General features: G+C 37.9%; 1 protein-coding gene across 13 annotated transcripts in view; it reads right to left on the bottom strand.

The window, feature by feature from the left end:
- Positions 1–20,483, bottom strand: part of FHIT (fragile histidine triad diadenosine triphosphatase) — a 1,491,711-nt gene that overhangs the window by 521,066 nt on the left and 950,162 nt on the right. The window contains exon 2 of one of the 13 annotated variants that reach the window (XM_082344842.1): positions 3,236–3,346. The exons of the other annotated variants lie outside the window; for them this stretch is intronic. The gene's annotated coding sequence lies outside the window, so the exon portion shown is untranslated. The remainder of the gene's footprint in view (positions 1–3,235; positions 3,347–20,483) is intronic. 13 annotated transcript variants of the gene reach the window in all.

Below are 20,483 nucleotides of genomic sequence, written 5' to 3'. Positions count from 1 at the left end.
CTTGCTCGAAGACTGCTACTCGGCATTTAATCTTATAATATTCCCTTCAGGGTGTACAAGACAGCTTGTTGGAAAATAGAATGATTCTTGGCTGTATTCAGAAAGAGAACAAAAGAGAGAAGGCAGGTAAAGGACTCAGCACCATGGAAATGACATTTAGTTTCCATTTGAATCCTCAAGTACTGAACTTTTTAAAATCTTCATTTGAAGAAATTCTGAGAAATTTGTCAAGAGTTGGAACAAAACAGGATATAGCCTGCCACTTAATATAGAGTGCTAAAAAAACGTTAACAATTGTTCAGCCTAAATGGTTGGTGATGAGTGTTTGTTTCACTATTCTTGCAACTCTCCAAATGTCTAACAATTTTTACACCAAAAATTTGGTGGGGGAAACCTGTTGCTAAAAAGTTGGGGAAAAACATTCTGTACAGTTTTCTCTTTTGACACAACAAATATCTATTTACTTTTCTCTTGGAAATAGCATCTTTTCTGCCACAAAACCCATGTACTCTGGATACATGTACCCTGGGGGGAAGCTGAATGCATCACTTGGGCCTCCACAGCTCTACCACAGAACAGTCAGCATAAGTCTGTCCCCCTGGTCATTTTGACTGCTCAGAGATGGTCAAGAGACTAAATTTGGACCAATCAGAATGAAGCCCAGGATTTTTGTTCCACAGTTATGGGAAGTGCCTTTCCCTTTTCCTACTGAACATGAATGGAGGAAAGAGGAAGGCTCATAGCTGAGAGTAATCATGTTAGGACCATGATCAGAGTGTTTGCTGGAGACTAAACTCAGTACCAAGGAAATAGTTGATAGAGAAACAGACACACACACAGAGAAAAACGCGCACACACACGCACGCACGCACACACACATGCACACAGAGATAAAGCTACACCTAAAGCCAAACCTAGTACTTTTCAATTATTTGAGACAATAAATGTCACTGTTTGCTTAACCTAGAATGGGTCTGTTTTTCTGTTGCTTGCAAGTGAAATTATCCTTACAGGCAAGACAAAACAGTCTGAGCAATGATTAAAGGAGCCCATTTTTTACCTCATATGCTGACACTCTAAGAGCATTATTGTATCATTTGCTGCTGAATGGAGAGGAAAGTTGGTTCCTAAGAACCCCCTCAGCCAAAGAAGCACAAAACATCTGTTGAAGTCATGAGTGACTTGTTAGTGAAGTTCAGCAGCAGGAAAGCTGTCTAAAAAACACATCTTTTCTCACCAGTGGGTATTTATATAATTAGGGTCAATTACAATTTAGAGTTTCTGGGGCACGGGGCTAAATTACAGTGACATTTAAGAGCTCTGCTAAATTTTCCCATTCATCGTGAAGATTTCTGGAGTAACTATGTTGTAATTAAGTAATTTCATCTTTTCATTTTTATTATAATTTTCTTCTTCAGGCTTGGCAATTACCCACTACTCCAGGGTACCTTCCTTTAGAGGGAAAAAAAAAGACCATGGGATTTTCAACCAATGCTTGGATGAGGTTCTGCTGCCTGCTAAGTGATGAACGCTGATGTGTACAGCCCCCTTGGAATGAGTTGCCCAAACAAGATTCTTTCAGCTCCACAACTGCCCCATCCAAGGCCTTCCCCCAAATTATTAAATTGTCTGAGTGTGTAATCAAAACCAAAACAAAAAGTGAAACCTGACAGTATGATTATTTGGCATCCTTTACGCAAGAGGTAGTTTTAAGTAGCCCCTAGGAAATGCACAAGCAAAGCCTATTACTTGCCTGTGGGTTTTACATTTGCCTCACTGGTACAAGTTTTGTGAAGATATACACCTTTTGAGCTTTATGCAAGAGAGAGGAAAGATAACTCTCACTGGATCAAGCTATTCCAATTGCATTTACTTCTAGCAACAAAGTATATCACATCCATAAAAAACAGCCAGAGGCCTTTAAATTTCAGGTCAATAGCACTTGACTATTATATGTTCCCAAGAGAAGCTATAACAAGTTGTGCTGATGTTATAGAATATTCAGCTTTCTCCAAAGAGGGAGCAGAAAGGGAATAATGATCACGATGACACCAACCATCATCAACCTCGGGTAAGTAAGGACTCACTCCATCCAGGCACCCAACCCCTTGGAGGAAACGTATTATCAGCAACATTTGAAAAAAATGAGAAAATAGTAAAAAAAGTTGGTTGTGTGGCCTATTATCATCCAGCTGATGAGTGGAAGAATCAAAATTGAAACCCCATCTCACTGATTCACAAGACTGCATTCTAAATTATAGTACTAGTGGGCTTCCCTGGTGGCGCAGTGGTTAAGAACCCACCTGCCAATGCGGGGGACACGGGTTCAAGCCCTGATCTGGGAAGATCCCACATGCGTGGAGCAACTAAGCCCGTGAGCCACAACTACTAAGCCTGCGCTCTAGAGCCCGTGAGCCACAACTACTGAGCCCACGTGCCGCAACTACTGAAGCCTGCACGCCTAGAGCCCGTGCTCTGCAACAAGAGAAGCCACTGCAATGAGAAGCCCACACACCACAACGAAGAGTAGCCCCCACTCGCCGCAACTAGAGAAAGCGCACGTGCAGCAAGGAAGACCAAACACAACCAATAAATAAATGAATAAATTTATAAAAAAAAAATTATAGGACTAGTGTTAAAACCTGAGCATGAGAGTAGTTATTCTAGTTTCTGACTCCATAGATAATATCCACGTGTGTTGCAGGTAACTCTAAAACCATCCGTGATCTAGTCTAGACATTTCTAGTTAGAGATTCCTTCAACTAATCTTAACCTTGTCCAGCCTCTGGGTCACTGCTCATTCCATTTCTTTCACCTGACATACCCTTTCCATTCCTACCTACAGAAAACTTACCTGTATCTCAAATGCCTGTTACTCCTTCATTCCACAAGTATTTAACAGGTGCTGACTATATGCAAGGCATGATAAACACACAAGTAAGAGTCAGACATGGCTCCTTCTCCATATACTACATAATAACAGGGCAGATGACACTGTTTCTGAATTTATGAAGGCATTCCAATGCGTTCCAAGAACAGCTAAGATTCACACTGACTCTAGAAAATGTATTCCAAAGATAACCAACTAGAATAAAGGGAGAAGACTTTCATTTCACAAATGCCAAACATGTGTCAGATATTTCCGTATGTATCTGAATTAATCATTAGCTGTATGACAAATTTTGAATGCAAGCATATTAACATATTCATTCAAAAATATTTTTGCAACACTTACACTGTTTAAGATGCTCCGTTAGACACTTGATGCCACACAAAGATGAATCAGACCATGTGAAATAAAATCTGCACAAATGGTCAAAACAATGGCAGCACTTTATCTTGGGAACTGCAAAAAAAAAGATGAGGGTATTCTGACATCATTTGTTTCTGGATAGTGAAGAGAGGTGTCTGCAAAGGATCGCTTCAGCCCTAAAAGTCCACATTTGGTGAAGTTTTGAAGCTCCCCTAGGGTAGGAATTGGATGGTGGTAGACATCTTTATCCCAGCAGCTAGCACTGCACCTGGGAAACAGTAGTTTCTCCAAAAATAGTTGGATAAAAAGGTAGAGACTGTGGCCTCATGGACTTTCTAGTCTAGCAAACTGCTAAAGAAACAAAGAATGTTGAAGTGTTCAAGCTACTTACATTTCTAAGCTTTAATTACCACTGTACAGTCAATTTAGTGAATTAAAATACATACACCCCAAAAAAGGCTAATCATAATTAATATAAATTTTACTTATAATGAAGGGTATCTTTAGCAAATCATCAATGAATGTCAGAAAGGGAAGATTCCTTGTGGTATTCTGAATAAATATTTTAAGAAGAATAAAACACATGGATGAGAAATATTCCAGCCTGTTTCCAGTTATTAAGAACAACTGTTTTGAATGGCAATTTGGAATGATGTGCAATGAGACAAAGGATATTACTCATTTCAGTCAGTGTAGCAGTTGGCAATAATCTATAAAAGCATTGCAGTAAGGATGTGATATCTAATCCATGTAGCGTCAAAACTGCAAATACCGTAGAAAGATGTGTCAAATATACTGAAATTGTCACACCTTTCTCCCTGTTTTGCTATCACTGACTTTCTCCTTTGTCTCCTCCAATACTGTGAGTTCCTTAACACAGAGACTGTATGATGTTCACCACTAAATGTCTAGAAACAAGGGAGGAAAGAAGTCACAACTTCACTCTGAAAATTAATATAATACTAAATCTACCTTCTTATCAACCAATATGTTCACCCTCAGGAAGAAGCAACTGAAGAACTGGTGAAATAAAAGACCAGGACAAAATATAATATCTTTCTCCAGAGAGTACAGGGAACCTATGAATATTAGCAATAATTAAATACATTTGGTATATATCCCCAAACTGGCCAACTCCACTTGTAACTGATCTGATCCCAACTGCTTCTTTTCTTTACAACTTTTTATTTTGAAATGTTCAAACCCACAATAAGTTGCAAGAGTAATACAAGAAATACTTCTGTATATCCTTCATCAAGTATTCACATTTTGCCATATCTATTTTCTCTCTCTCAACACACATGGGTGGACACACACACACACACACACACGTATGCATGCACACACTCACTGTCGCTATCCTCATCATTTGTGTCTAGCTATTCCTTATGGTAGGATGGCTTGGGTATTCCAGAAAAGAAGAATGAAAAGTTTTATCACCCCTGCAAAACAGAGTGACATTAAGCCTTGCATGAGATGTATTCAGTATCTTGAGTAAAATCATCTCCCTGAAGTGAAGAGTTTAGTACAGTGGACAGTGGGAAATATAACCAGAAAACAGGTGGTAAAGACCCTAAGGATTCTAGATGTTATCTAACAGAAAATAAAGAATCATTGCAAGATTTTTTGAGTAGGCTTGTGATCAAATACAAATGTTATTTTTCCAAGACAACCTGGGGATGATACACCAAAGACACAATAGAAACAAGAGAACAGTGACAGGAAAATAAAACGAGTTCAAAACACAGAGAGTTAAGCAAAAACATAATGAAACTGGATTCATCCTATTCCTATAACAAAAGAAAGCTAGAGAGGTTTGAAAAGTCATTGGCCAATAACATTTAATATAAATATACTCAACTAGCACATATTTCAATTAATTAGGTTTCTAGAGGACTAACGCGGTATTTGGACTTGGACATTAAATCAATATTGGCCTTACAGACACTCCCCATGTTCTTCAGTCCTCCATTCCAATCCCTCCCCTCCCCCCACAAAATCAATACAAAAATCTTCTATCAGCCAAAAAGGATTGTACTATTTAAGTGGAAATAGCAATCTAAATTGTAATTGTAAATGTCTAAAGCTTGTAGTCTGGGGATTTTCCTAATGGGAATATTTGATGTGACTTTTTGTTATTCTTATGGTTGTGTTCACGAGCACATCACAAGGGTGGTTTAAAGGCTTAAGTACCATAAATTAGATTTTCTTTAAGAAATCATGTCCTTGACATATTTTTTCATTATCTGAGAAGAATGAAACAGATTTTTCGGTTAATTAGTGCTAAGGCATGTATTTTGCATTAGCATTAAGTTTACCAAAATGGCTTTAAAAACTTGAACAGATGGCAGAATTATAATAACTTTTCCTTATGATTTAGGTTAAGAATAAGTGTCAAGAGAATTCTCCTCCTGCCTAACTTTTCTGTAAAGTTAATAAATTGAATAGATATGATGTACTGCTTTTCTCATAGAGGTGTAAACAACTCTGTCTCACCTTAGATGAATATAATGAGCTGTGGAAATACATTTCAGTATTATCTATCTAGGGGGTAAAGGGATTTCCCAGGGTTTAAACATCAATCCACATAGAAACAATTCTAAGGCCTGAACATTAACTGAGTAGGATCGAGCATGGGTTGCAAAGATAGAGTCTACAGGGGCCTGGCAGGTAGAGTAAATGAGTTGAGTTGACTTGCTCTAAGGATGATAGAGAAGAGTGGGGATTGCAATAAACTGGGCAGAGCAAGCATCATCCAAAGGCAGCAGACTCTAGGTCACTCACTAACTGCTCTCATGCATGGACTGCAGGCCTTGTACAGCCAGAGGAGGAGATTTTTCCAAAGTACAAAATCTAAATTTTGTATATGAAATCTCCCAATTAAAACTGTGGCAGCTATTTCATATTTTCTTTAAAAAAAAAACAAGTAAATAAATAAAGCCAAGAGGACCAGGAAAAATAGTCTGTGGGCCTCCAGCTGGCCATGGATAACATCAGTCTGCGGCCATGGATAACATCAGTCTGCAGCCCTGGATGGGCAAGGACAGATATCAATAATTGGTGTTTATGGTCAGTACTATGGCTTATGTCATGCCCAGTCCTTATTAGGAACTCAGCCCCTGAGTGAAACACTTTAAGTTAGTACATTAGATCTGCTTTACAGCTTGGTTTTCAAAAGTAAATTGTGGTGAAAAATGCATGAATTCTAAGGACTAGATCACCATGATACCCTATACAGATGATCTTGAGCTCAGGGACCTCTACTGTGCTTACCAGTACTCAGCTAGCTCTTCATCCTCCCTTCTTGACTCCTTAAATTCTCTATAGTGCCTACGCTAAACTCTCACCCCATGTGTCTTAAAAGTCATTAGTAACTGATATTAGACAATAATGAGAGAATTTGCACATTTTCCTAGCCTTCATATGCTTTAACTGCACTGCAGCATTGAATATCTTATCTCCCTAGGTCTCTCATCATCAACATCAAGCTTCCCAAATTTCCCCACTCCACTAAATTCATCCTTCTTTCTTGAACCTTCTCCTCCTGATCTCTCTTATATTACCTGCTTGGTTAACTTCTCTCTCTGACTCTTCCTAGATCAATTCTCTCCTTACACTGTGATTTGATAATAAAGGGTAATGAGCACTACCCATCGACCTATTTTTCATTGACTTCTTTTCGCCTAATAAATGGAATCTTCTAGCCTTACGCCCTTTTTCTCAGGTAATGATTTCATTCACTCCTTGGTTTTCACCCTTACTCTGTTCAGGACGACTCCCAGATCAATCAATATGTTAAAATTCAGATTCCCCAAATCCAGGTTTAAAACCTTAAAGAAGGGGGAAAAAAAGGAAGTGGAGTGGAGATGGAATAATAGTAACAATAGCAGCCAACATTTATTGACCTTTTACTTTGAGTCAAGCTTACTTAATGTGCACTATATGCACTACCTTATTTAATTTTCACATAACTAGAAGATAGGTGGTGTTTTAATGCCATTTTATAGATGAGCAAACTCAAGATGAAAGAGATCAAATCCCCTCACAGTTGTCACATGACTAGGCAGATCGAGGATCCAAATATTGGTCCAGTCTTAGCCACCAGGCTCATCTTCTTTACCTCCTACTTGTAATGAATTGATAATTTTGGTAGATCCCACCTTGACTTAGTAACTTGCTTCTTCCACTCTGCTCCAATCCAGAACCATCACCCCAGTCACACCCTTCAAGACTCCTCTCTTTTGGACATTGCAATAATCTCCTAACTGTTCTTAATGCCTCTAGTTTTTTTCTCGTCAAACCAAATTTTCACACTTATGATCTTACTAATATCCAGCTTCTAGCAAGTCCTTTAGGGAAAAAAAAAAATGTGTGCTTCAGTGGAAAATGATGCACTGCCTATTCCTGTTCATTGTTGGAGCTATTTTACAAATCTATAAGTTATTGGTAACTGATAGTAATGCAAATATTAGACATGAAAATTATTTCCTGTCTGGTAGAGGTTTAATTGACTTCCTCCACACTCCATCCAGCCTCATTACCTGCAGAAAAACCAGTTTGGACTCCATTTGTACATTCATCTCAATATTCCCGTTCTATAAATGTTAAACTTTTTAAATTCTCTTTTGAACCAATTACAACATCTGTGGGTTCCCTTATGAATTAACTAAAATCTTTAATACACTGTTATTTTTATATATGTATGACAGTCAAGACTTTATCTATTGCTGAAAATTATTTCTTTTAAATGTCCAGCTTCTCACAGGTCCATCCTTTACTCAAAAGCTTTCAATGGGCACCACTTGCCAAATGAATTAAGTCCAGAGACCTCACCATGCAGTTCAAACCCAACATTATAAATACTCTACTCTGTCAGTTGTATATTCATTCTACTTTTCCGACCCATTCACATCCTCCCATATAGGCCAAAGGCAATTCCTTGGGTCCCAGATACACATTTCACTCTCCCAGTTTTCTTCCTTTGTTGATGCTAATTTTTTCACCTGAAATGTGGTGGAAGTGTTTGTAGAGTGTTCAATATAAATAGCTGCTATGGATGCTTTAGACCCATGCTTCTCAAACTTTTTCATGGAAATAATACAGGCAAACAAAATTACTATTTGCTTCACTAGGGTGAAAGAAAGGGGAGAAGGAGAAAATAAAGTGGAATAACAGAAGCAGAGATTTTATAATGTCTCATGCTTTATCTTAAAAATGTATACAGATTTTTTTTATCCACTCCATAATATAACATAGGATTCCCTGAAAGATAATAACTCCACTCACAAATACTATACTAAAACTGACATTCCAGGAAGGTGATTTACCTAACCTGTGGATTTACAGACCCAGGTAAATTATTTGACAATGTGGAACTTTACCCTGTACTCCCAGAAAACAGGGATAGTTAAGAAACCCTCTCCTACCCTTCTATGAAAGATCCACCCTGCCATGCTTCATCAGGATTCCCTTATTTACCTGCCGCTATGAAACACCATGACCCTCTCCTTTTCTTTGAGATGTTCTTTGTTAATGAGTCTTCTTCTTGTGCAATAGTCTGAATAAAACTATTTCCTTAATTGGCCAGTACATTATGTCTTTGACACATGACATTCCAAAGAGTATGCCCTACTCTGAAAAGCATATGACTTTACCTGATACTTTTCAAGATTATATATGTGGAATCTTGTACTTAATGGCATATTAAATTATGATAGTAGGAACAAAAATCCAAACTTTTTGTGGTTCTGAAAGATTTTTCTCACCCCTACCTCCACTGAAATTAATAAACTGAAACTGAATCCTTATCCTACACCATACACAAAATCAACTCTAAATGGATAACAGATTTAAATTTTATATCTTAAATGGTAAAACTCCTAGAAGAAAACGTAGGGGAAAATTTCTATGACATCGGTCTTGGCAGTGACTTTTTGCATGTGCTACTGAAAATGGAGGAAACAAAAGTAAAAATAAAGAAGTGGGACTTCTTCCACCTAAAAAGTCTCTGCACAGAAACAAAACAAAACAGAAAATCAAGAAAATGAAAAGGCAACCTATAGGAGAAAATATTTGCAAACCATATATCTGATAAGGGGTTAATAGCCGAACTATAAAAGGGACTCATACAACTCTAAAGCAAACAACAACAACAACAACAAAAAACACAATTAAAAAATGGGCAGGGGCTTCCCTGGTGGCGCAGTGGTTGGGAGTCTGCCTGCTAATGCAGGGGACATGGGTTCGAGCCCTGGTCTGGGAGGATCCCACATGCCACGGAGCGGCTGGGCCCGTGAGCCGCAACTGCTGAGCCTGCGCGTCTGGAGCCTGTGCCCCGCAACAGGAGGGGCCGTGATAGTGAAAGGCCTGCGCACCGCGATGAAGAGCAGTCCCCACACCGCGATGAAGAGTGGCCCCCACTTGCCGCAGCTGGAGAAAGCCCTCGCACGAACCGAAGACCCAACACAGCCAAAAATAAATAAATAAATAAATAAAGTAGCTATAAAAAAAACAAACAAACATGAATCCGATACTGTCTTTAAAAAAAAAAAAAAATGGGCAAAGGATCTAGTCAATTTTTTCCAAAGAAGACATACAAATGACCAGTAGATATATGAAAAGATGTTGAACATTACTAATCATCAAGAAAATGCAAATAAAAACCACAATGTGATATCACCTCACAACTAACAGGATGGCTATAATCAAAGAGTCAGCAAGGATGTACAGAAGAGGAAACTGTTGATGGGAATGTAAACTGGTATATCTATTATGGAAAATAATACAAAAATTAAAAAATAGAACTAACATATGATCCAGCAATATCACTTCTTGGTATATATACAAAGGAAAAGAGATACCTGTATTCCCATGTTTAATGCAGCATTATTCATAAAAGCCAAGAATGGAAACAACCTAAGTGTCTGTCAAAACATAAAGAAAGGAAATGTGGTATATATATACAATGGAATATTATTCAGCCTTAAAAAAGAAGGATTTCTTGCCATTTACAACACTATGGATGAACCCAGAGGACACTGTGCTAAGTGAAATAAGCCAGACACAGAAGGACAAATATTGCATTATGTCACTTACATGTGAAATCTAAAAAAGTTAAACTCATAGAAACAGAGTAGAAGGGTAGCTACCAGAGGACAGGAGGTAGGAGAAATGGGAGATATTGGTCAAAAGGTACAAACTTTCAATTATAAGACAAGTAAGTTCTAGAAGTACCAGTTCAAGATGGCAGAGAAGAAGGACGTGCTCTCACTCCCTCTTGCGAGAACACCAGAATCACAACTAACTGCTGAACAATCATTGACAGGAAGATACTTGAAATCACCAAAAAAGATACCCCACATCTAAAGACAAAGGAGAAGCCACAATGAGATGGTAGAAGGGGTGCAATCACAATAAAATCAAATCCCATAACTGCTGGGTAGGTGACTCACAAATTGGAGAACACTTATACCACAGAAGTCCACCCACGGCAGTGAAGGTTCTGAGCCCCACGTCAGGTTTCTGAACCTGGGGGTCCAGCAATGGGAGGAGGAATTCCTAGAGAATCAGACTTTGAAGGCTAGCAGGATTTGATTGCAGGACTCTGACAGGACTGGGGGAAACAGAGACTCCACTCTTGGAGGGCACACACAAAGTAGTGTGTGCATTAGGACCCAGGGGAAGGACCAGTGACCCCAAGGGAGACTGAACCAGACCTACCTGCTAGTGTTGGAGGGTCTCCTGCAGAGGCAGGGGGTGGCTCTGTCTCACCATGAGGAAAAGGACACTGCCAGCAGAAGTTCTGAGAAGTACTCCTTGGCATGAGCCCTCCCTGAGTCCTCCATTAGCCCCACCAAAGAGCCCAGGAAGGCTCCAGTGTTGGGTCACCTCAGGCCAAACAACCGAGAGGGAGGGAAGTCAGCTCCACCCATCAGCAGTCAAGTGGATTAAAGTTGTACTGAGCTCTGCCGACCAGAACAACAGCCAGCTCTCCCCACCACCAGTCCCTCCCATCAGGAAACTTGAACAAGCCTCTTAGCTTCATCCACCAGAGGGCAGACAGCAGAAGCAAGAAGAACTACAATCCTGCAGCCTGTGGAACAAGAACCACATTCAAGAAAATTAGACAAGAGGAAAAGGCAGAGGGCTATGTACCGGATGAAGGAACAATATAAAACCCCAGAAAAACAACTAAATGAAGTGGAGATAGGCAACCTTCCAGAAAAAGAATTCAGAATCATGGTAGGGAAGATGATCCACGACCTTTGAAAAAGAATGGAGGCAAAGATCGAGAAGATTCAAGAAATGTTTAACAAAGACCTGGAAGAATTAAAGAACAAACAAACAGAGATGAACAATACAATAATTGGAATGAAAACTACACTAGAAGCAATCAATAGCAGAATAACTGAGGCAGAAGAACAAATAAGTGACCTGGAAGACAGAATGGTGGAATTCACTGCTGCGGAACAGAATAAAGAAAAAAGAATGAAAAGAAATAAAGACAGCCTAAGAGACCTCTGGGACAACATTACATGCAGCAATATTCGCATGATAGGGGTCCCAGAAGGAGAAGAGAGAGAGAAAGGACCAGAGAAAATATTTGAAGAGATTACAGTCAAAAACTTCCCTAACATGGGAAAGGAAAAAGCCACCCAAGTCCAGGAAGTGCAGAGAGGGCTTTACAGGATAAACCCAAGGAGAAACACACCGAGACACATAGTAATCAAATTGGCAAAAATTAAAGACAAAGAAAAATTATTGAAAGCAGCAAGGGAAAAACGACAGATAACATACAAGGGAACTCCCGTAAGGTTAACAGCTGATTTCTCAGCAGAAACTCTACAAGCCAGAAGGGAGTGGCATGATATACTTAAAGTGATGAAAGGGAAGAACCTACAACCAAGATTACTCTACCAGGCAAGGATCTCATTCAGATTCTACGAAGAAATCAGAAGTTTTACAGACAAGCAAAAGCTAAGAGAATTCAGCACGACCAAACAAGCTCTACAACAAATGCTAAAGGAACTTCTTTAAGTGGGAAACACAAGAGAAGAAAAGGACTTACAAAAAAACCCTCAAAACAATTAAGGAAATGGTCATAGGAACATATATATAGATAATTACCTTAAACGTGAATGGATTAAATGACACAGGCTTGCTGAATGGATACAAAAACAAGACCCATATATATGCTGTCTACAAGAGACCCACTTCAGACCTAGGGACACATACAGACTGAAAGTGAGGGGATGGAAAATGATATTCCATGCAAATGGAAATCAAAAGAAAGCTGGAGTAGCAATACTCATATCAGATAAAATAGACTTTAAAATAAAGAATGTTACAAGAGACAAGGAAGGACACTACCTAATGATCAAGGGATCAATCCAAGAAGAAGATATAACAATTATAAATATATATGCACCCAACATAGGAGCACCTCAATACATAAGGCAAATGCTAATGGTTATAAAAGAGGAAATCGACAGTAACACGATAATAGTGGGGGACTTTAACACCTCACTTACACCAATGGACAGATCATCCAGACAGAAAATTAATAAGGAAACACAAGCTTTAAATGACACAATAGACCAGATAGATTTAATTGATATTTATAGGACATTCCATCTGAAAACAGTAGATTATGCTTTCTTCTCAAGTGCACACAGAGCATTCTCCAGGATAGATCACATCTTGGGTCACAAATCAAGCCTCAGAAAATTTAAGAAAATTGAAATCACATCAAGTAACTTTTCCAACCACAACACTATGAGATTAGAAATCAATTTCATGGAAAAAAACATAAACACACAACCACATGGAGGCTAAACAACACGTTACTAAATAACCAAGAGATCACTGAAGAAATCAAAGAGGAAATCAAAAAATACCTAGAAACAAATGACAATGAAAACGTGATGATCCAAAACCTATGGGATGCAACAAAAACAGTTCTAAGAGGGAAGTTTATAGCTATACAAGCCTACCTCAAGAAACAAGAAAAATCTCAAACAATCTAACCTTGCACCTAAAGGAACTAGAGAAGGAAGAACAAACAAAACCCAAAGTTAGCAGAAGGAAAGAAATCATAAAGATCAGAGCAGAAATAAATGAAATAGAAACAAAGAAAACAATAGTACAGATCAATAAAACTAAAAGCTGGCTCTTTGAGACGATAAACAAAATTGATAAACCATTAGCAAGACTCATCAAGAAAAAGAGGGAGAAGACTCAAATCAATAAAATTAGAAATGAAAACAGAGAAGTTACAACAGACACCGCAGAAATACAAAGCATTCTAAGAGACTACTACAAGGAACTCTATGCCAATAAAATGGACAACCTGGAAGAAATGGACAAATTCCTAGAAAGGTATAACCTTCCAAGACTGAACCAGGAAGAAATAGAAAATATGAACAGACCAATCACAAGTAATGAAATTGAAACTGTGATTAAAAATCTTACAACAGACAAAAGTCCAGGACCAGATGGCTTCACAGGTGAATTCTATCAAACATTTAGAGAAGAGCTAACACCCATCCTTCTCAAACTCTTCCAAAAAATTGCAGAGGAAGGAACACTCCCAAACTCATTCTATGAGGCCACCATCACCCTGATATCAAAACCAGACAAAGGTACTACAAAAAAAGAAAATTACAGACCAATGTCACTGATGAATATTCTATTCATTTATTTGCAAAAATCCTCAACAAAATATTAGCAAACAGAATCCAACAACACATTAAAAGGATCATACACCACAATCAAGTGGGATTTATCCCAGGGATGCAAGGATTCTTCTATATATGCAAATCAATCAATGTGATACACCATATTAACAAACTGAAGAATAAAAACCATATGATCATCTCAGTAGATGCAGAAAAAGCTTTTGAAAAAATCAACACCCATTTATGATAAAAACTCTCCAGAAAGTAGGCATAGAGGGAATCTACCTCAACAGAATAAAGGCCGTATATGACAAACCCACAGCAAACATCATTTTCAATGGTGAAGAACTGAAAGCATTTCCTCTAAGATCAGGAACAAGACAAGGATGTCCACTCTCACCACTATTATTCAACACAGTTTTGGAAGTCCTAGCCATGGCAATCAGAGAAGAAAAAGAAATAAAAGGAATCCAAATGGGAAAAGAAGAAGTAAAACTGTCACTGTTTGCAGATGACATGATACTATACATAGAGAATCCTAAAGATGCCACCAGAAAACTGTTAGAGCTAATCAATGAATTTGGTAAAGTAGCAGGATACAAAATTAATGCACAGAAATCTCTTGCATTCCTATATACTAATGATGAAAAATCTGAAAGAGAAATTAAGGAAACACTCCCATTTACCATTCCAACAAAAAGAATAAAATACCTAGGAATAAACCTACCTAGCGAGACAAAAGACCTATATGAAGAAAACTATAAGACACTGGTGAAAGAAATTAAAGATGATACCAACAGATGGAGAGATATACCATGTTCTTGGATGGGAAGAATCAACATTGTGAAAATGACTATACTACCCAAAGCAATCTACAGATTCAATGCAATCCCTATCAAATTACCAATGGCATTTTTTTACAGAAGTAGAACAAAAAATCTTAAAATTTGTATGGAGACACAAAAGACCCCGAATAGCCAAAGTAGTCTTGATGGAAAAAAGCGGAGCTGGAGGAATCAGACTCCCTGACTTCAGACTATACTACAAAGCTACAGTAACCAAGACAATATGGTATTGGCACATAAACAGAAATACAGATCAATGGAACTGGATAGAAAGCCCAGAGATAAACTTACGCACCTATGGTCAACTAACCTATGACAAAGAGGCAAGGATATACAATGGAGATAGCCTCTTCAATAAGTGGTGCTGGGAAAACTGGACAGCTACATGTAAAAGAATGAAATTAGAACACTCCCTAACACCATACACAAGAATAAACTCAAAATGGATTCAAGACCTAAATGTAAGACCGGACACTATAAAACTCTTAGAGGAAAACATAGGAAGAACACTCTTTGACATAACTCACAGCAAGATTTTTTTTGATCCACCTCCTAGAGTAATGGAAATAAAAACAAAAATAAACACATGGGACCTAATGAAACTTCAAAGCTTTTGCACAGAAAATGAAACCATAAACAAGACAAAAAGACAACCCTCAGAAGGGGAGAAAATATTTGCTAACGAATCAATGTACAAAGGATTAATCATCAAAATATATAAACAGCTCATGCAGCTCAATATGAAAAAAACAAACAACCCAATCCAAAAATGGGCAGAAGACCTAAATAGACATTTCTCCAAAGAAGACATACACATGGCCAAGAAGCACATGAAAAGCTGCTCAACATCACTAATTATTAGAGAAATGCAAATCAAAACTACAATGAGGTATCACCTCACACCAGTTAGAATGGGCATCATCAGAAAATCTACAAACAACAAATGCTGGAGAGGGTGTGGAGAAAAGGGAACCCTCTTGCACTGTTGGTGGGAATGTAAATTGATACAGACACTATGGAGAACAGTATGGAGTTCCTTAAAAAACTAAAAATAGAATTACCATATGATCCAGCAATCCTACTGCTGGGCATATACCCAGAGAAAACCATAATTCAAAAAGACACATGGACCCCAATGTTCATTGCAGCACTATTTACAATAGCCAGGTCATGGAAGCAACCTAAATGCCCATCGACAGAGGAATGGATGAAGAAGATGTGGTACATATACACAATGGAATATTACTCAGCCATAAAAAGGAACGATATTGGGTCATTTGTAGAGACGTGGATGGATCTAGAGACTGTCATACCGAGTGAAGTAAGTCAGAAAGAGAAAAACAAATATCGTATATTAACGCATATATGTGGAACCTAGAAAAATGGTATAGACGAACCGGTTTGCAGGGCAGAAATTGAGACACAGATGTAGAGAACAAACGTATGGACAGTAAGGGGGGAAAGCAGCGGGGGGTGGGGTTGGTGGTGGGATGAATTGGGAGATTGGGATTGACATATATACACTGATGTGTATAAAATTGGTGACTAATAAGAACCTGCTGTATAAAAAATAAAATAAAATTCAAAAATTCAAAAAAAAAAAGAAAAGATGAGTAAGTTCTAAATACCTAACATACCTCATGATGACTACACTTAAAAGTTATATATTATATACTTGAAATCTGCTAAGAGTGTCTTAAGTATTCTCACTAAATGCACACAGAAAAAAGGTAAAGGTAACTATGTGAGATGATGGATATATTAATTGGCCTGACTGTGGTAAGCATCTAATTATTTATATGTATATCAAAATATCATGTTGTATACCTAAAAATTATGCAACGATACAATTTTTATTTATCAATTACACCTCAGTAAAGATGAGGGGAAAATGTGACTACCAAGGCTACAACCATAAGAACTACCTACAGGGGAATCATTGAGCAGGCCAGGCATCACGGAGGCTGGGGAAACAAGAAGTGGGCAGAGGTCCTTCATAAGATCCTTAAGATTTCTGCAAATTAAGATTGCTAGAAACAGACACTAGTTTTCATTCCTCCTTCTTTCAACAAATATTGTTAAGACATAGATGAGGGGCTGGGAACTAGAGATATAATCTGTTCAAGGGAAAGCTATGGAATCTTTATTAAAGCTTTGAAATTCAAACCAAAGATAAGGTTCAAAGGATGAAGATGGATGGGGAGGTGTGAGGAGATGCTTCAGGGCTGCCACAAAACATCAAAACATTCTGAGAACAGGATGGAAAGAGCATAAGGTACGGAAACAGCAAAATATAATGGCTTGCATTAAAAAAAAAAAAAAAAGTAAAACCTTAAAATATGCAGGAACTGGGCTAATATTCATTAACTCACTAAATCCTTAAAGTAAGTCTAAGAGCTAAGTACTATTACTATCCCCACTATAAAAAGTAACACAGCCTCAGAGAGGTTAATTAACTTGCCCAGAGTCTTGCAGACAGTAAGCAGCTGGGCTGTCCAACTCAAAACCATATTGCAATAATGTCTCCCAACTGCTCCCACAGGGCTTTAGGAAAGGGTAACCACATAAATTGGAATATAGAATTGGAAGGGAAAGAAAAAATAAACAGGAAGTCAGACCTCCTATGCTTCACCAGGGAGCCTGAACTTCATCCTGAGGCTATGGGAAGACAAGCAAAGACTCTAAGAGAAGGCAAAGAATAAGTGGGGACCTAGCAATGCGTACTCCAGTACTGGGTGGACTAACAATGGGTCCCCTCCAGAGCACCGAAATGAATTAGAATAAAGGAGAACGCAAACCCCAGGTTAAAGTTCTCCAGTAAGTCCAAAGTAAGAAAGAATTTACTTTGAGGGGTACCAGAATATGCCACTCCAAAATATGCCTCTTTGGCATATGGATTATTTGGAGCTAACTCCGTTTGAAACCAGCAGACTCAGGAAAAGCTCTAAAAAATGGGGTTACAAAAATGTAAAGGAGATTTACATATTATAAAGGAAATTTCCATTTGTAAAGATGCCTCCCTCTCCTACACTGGGAAGAGTTGCACTCTTAACCACTCTTATCAAGGGAGAAAGCACAGACTTACATCTTTATAACAAACCTTAGGAAACAACCCTTGTTTACCCTACTTCTCCTGGTCACTTTCCCATGACTTGCTTTCCCCACCAAAAAGCCCAAAACCCCTTTGCCTACAGCCTAAGATGGTATGTACAAGTCCATGTTCTAACCAGCACTTTGAGTTTACTCATCTCTGGGCACTCCCATGTTTTACATGTGTGATGCACATGTTAGTAATCTTCTGTTTATTTTTCTCTCGTTAATCTGTCTTTGGTCAGGCTCATTTACAGGACCCCAACTGGAGAAACTAAGATGAGTAAAGGAAAAGATTAGTCCTTCCCTAAGCTTTAAGATAAGAAAATATTCAAAATATCTTTAAACACCTGTGAAAAATCAAGTCTGAATTCTGTGCAATTAACTACTATAGTTACTTGAGGGGAAAAAGAAATGTGTTCTTAGGGAAGACCTAGCAAAAGTATCCTACCAGTTCTAAGGGCCATCAAGGTATAGGAGGTTGGTTCACGCTTCAGGGCGTGCCAATTAAATATGACAACTACTGCAAATTAGTGGGTAACACAGTGAGATATTTAAATACCTTGCTTACTGGATTACTGCCACTGTGGGAGACTTTTCTCTCCCTAAAAAAAAAAAAATATGGTGTCAGGAGAGACAAAGTGTAAAATACAGTAGTTATTTTTCCTCTGCCAAGGTGGGAGTATTAAAAAACTCGGTGTATTAACTTTTATTTAGAAGATTGAAAACTTCAAACAAATGAATAGACTACCAAACTGAAAACAATTTTTATGGCTTTAGATTTTACACACTGTTTTATATATAAATACTGCTGAAAACTTAATGAATTCTAATAAAATTATTTATTATATCACTTTTTTCTTTCGCCCAAGACACAGAAGAAAAGGAAAACGAAAGACATATACTCCATCAACTCTAAGATGGCACCGACTGTAAAACACACAGTGATTTCAAAGAGGCTAAAAATGAAAAAAAAAAATGTGCCTCTTAGAATAAAAAGAAGTGCAATGTTATGATCACAGTCATCAGTCTTGCTGATGTGGAAGTTCTTTCACTCATAAAATTCAAGATTTTTTAGTAAGGTGGTCTACTCATATGTAAGAGACCCTGTTGATGTTTCAGGAGTCCAGCAAAGACAAACTTCAAGACATACAGAAAAGAAACCAGCCAATATCAGATACTGTTCAGCATGAAGACTGCACTCATGGTAAACTAAATCGAGGAGATACTTTAAGGGATAAACTTGGCTTTATAAATGTGACTACCAAACTAATATACAGTACATGGCAAGATGTAAAGCATGTCAGTGTCTAATAATTTAAAGTTAAGAACACTGCTTTCATACAAATATAAAGTAAACATGTCAAAAATTAATTTACATTATTAATGAGGGAACCAGCAAGATGGCAAGGTGTACCAGAATACACCACCCCAAAATAGGCCTCTTTGGCATGTGGATTACTTTGAGCTAACAGACTCAGGAACAGCTTTAAAAACAAGAAACAGGTTTTCCTTTTGTAAAGGAAATTTACATTTATAAAGGAAACTTCCGTTTGTAAAGGTGTCTCCTTCTCCCATACTGGAAAGAGTAAGACTCTTAGCAATCTTATCAATGGAGAAGGCACTAACTACTACATGCTTAACAAACCTTATTAAACAACGCTTTTCTACCATATTTTTCCCGGTCACCTTCCCATAACTTGCCTCCCCAAACTCCTTTTTTTGTTTGTTTTAGCCTAAGATGGTATATAAACCCAGGTTTTAACCACCCCTTTGGGTTACTCGACACTGGTGCTCCCATGTATACATGTTTAATGCTGATGTTAATGAACTTCTGTTTGTTTTTCACCTGCTAATCTGTCTTTGGCCAGTCTCATTTATAGGGCCCCAGTTGGAGAACTTAAGATTAGTAGAGGAAAAGATTTTTTCTTCCCTTACAATGGTCATATTGGTTCAAAGAGAATTAGAGAGTCAACTAAAAATAGACAATGACAGCCTCCAACATTATCTGAGTCCTTGCTTCTAGAAAACAGTGATGGTTAAGAAATCCTTTTAACTTTTTCTTTTCCAAAAGCTCCACACTTTTTTGTATTCTGGGAAATGGCTTAGAAAAGGAACTACCCTTGCTGGTATGACTTAGGTAAGATTTGCTCTCTCATAACTTTCATAAGATTGCATATGTTTACCAGTGTCAAGGCCAGACACAAACCCTTCCTCTTTTACTTCTACTCAACTTTCCATTCTTTGTCTCATAGTTAGCTAAGATTAAAACTGTGTGTAACCCTCAAATTACCTATTCCCAGAGATATATATTTCCTGTTCAGCTCATTGACTACAACTCCCTCTGATTAGAAAACAACCCCAACTAATGTTTAGGATTGTTAGGTCTTCTTGAAAAATTGGCCCCTTTATCACTATGAAATGACTTTCTTTATTGCTGCTAATATTTCTCATCTTGAATTGTAAAAATTGACTAATTATAAAAATTTATGTGAAATCACAAAGGAAATAACCAAAACAATTTTGAAATAGAAGAAAAAAGTCTGAAAACTTGCACTACCTAGTTTCCTAACTTAATAGGAAGCTACGGTGATCTACAGTATGGTGATCTACTATGGT

The sequence above is a fragment of the Balaenoptera borealis genome (genome assembly GCF_965194805.1).
Source record: "Balaenoptera borealis genome assembly, chromosome: 12".
NCBI lineage: Eukaryota > Metazoa > Chordata > Mammalia > Artiodactyla > Balaenopteridae > Balaenoptera > Balaenoptera borealis.
The sequence above is the reverse complement of the archived record's forward strand: the minus strand, read 5'-3'. Positions and strand labels throughout refer to the sequence as shown.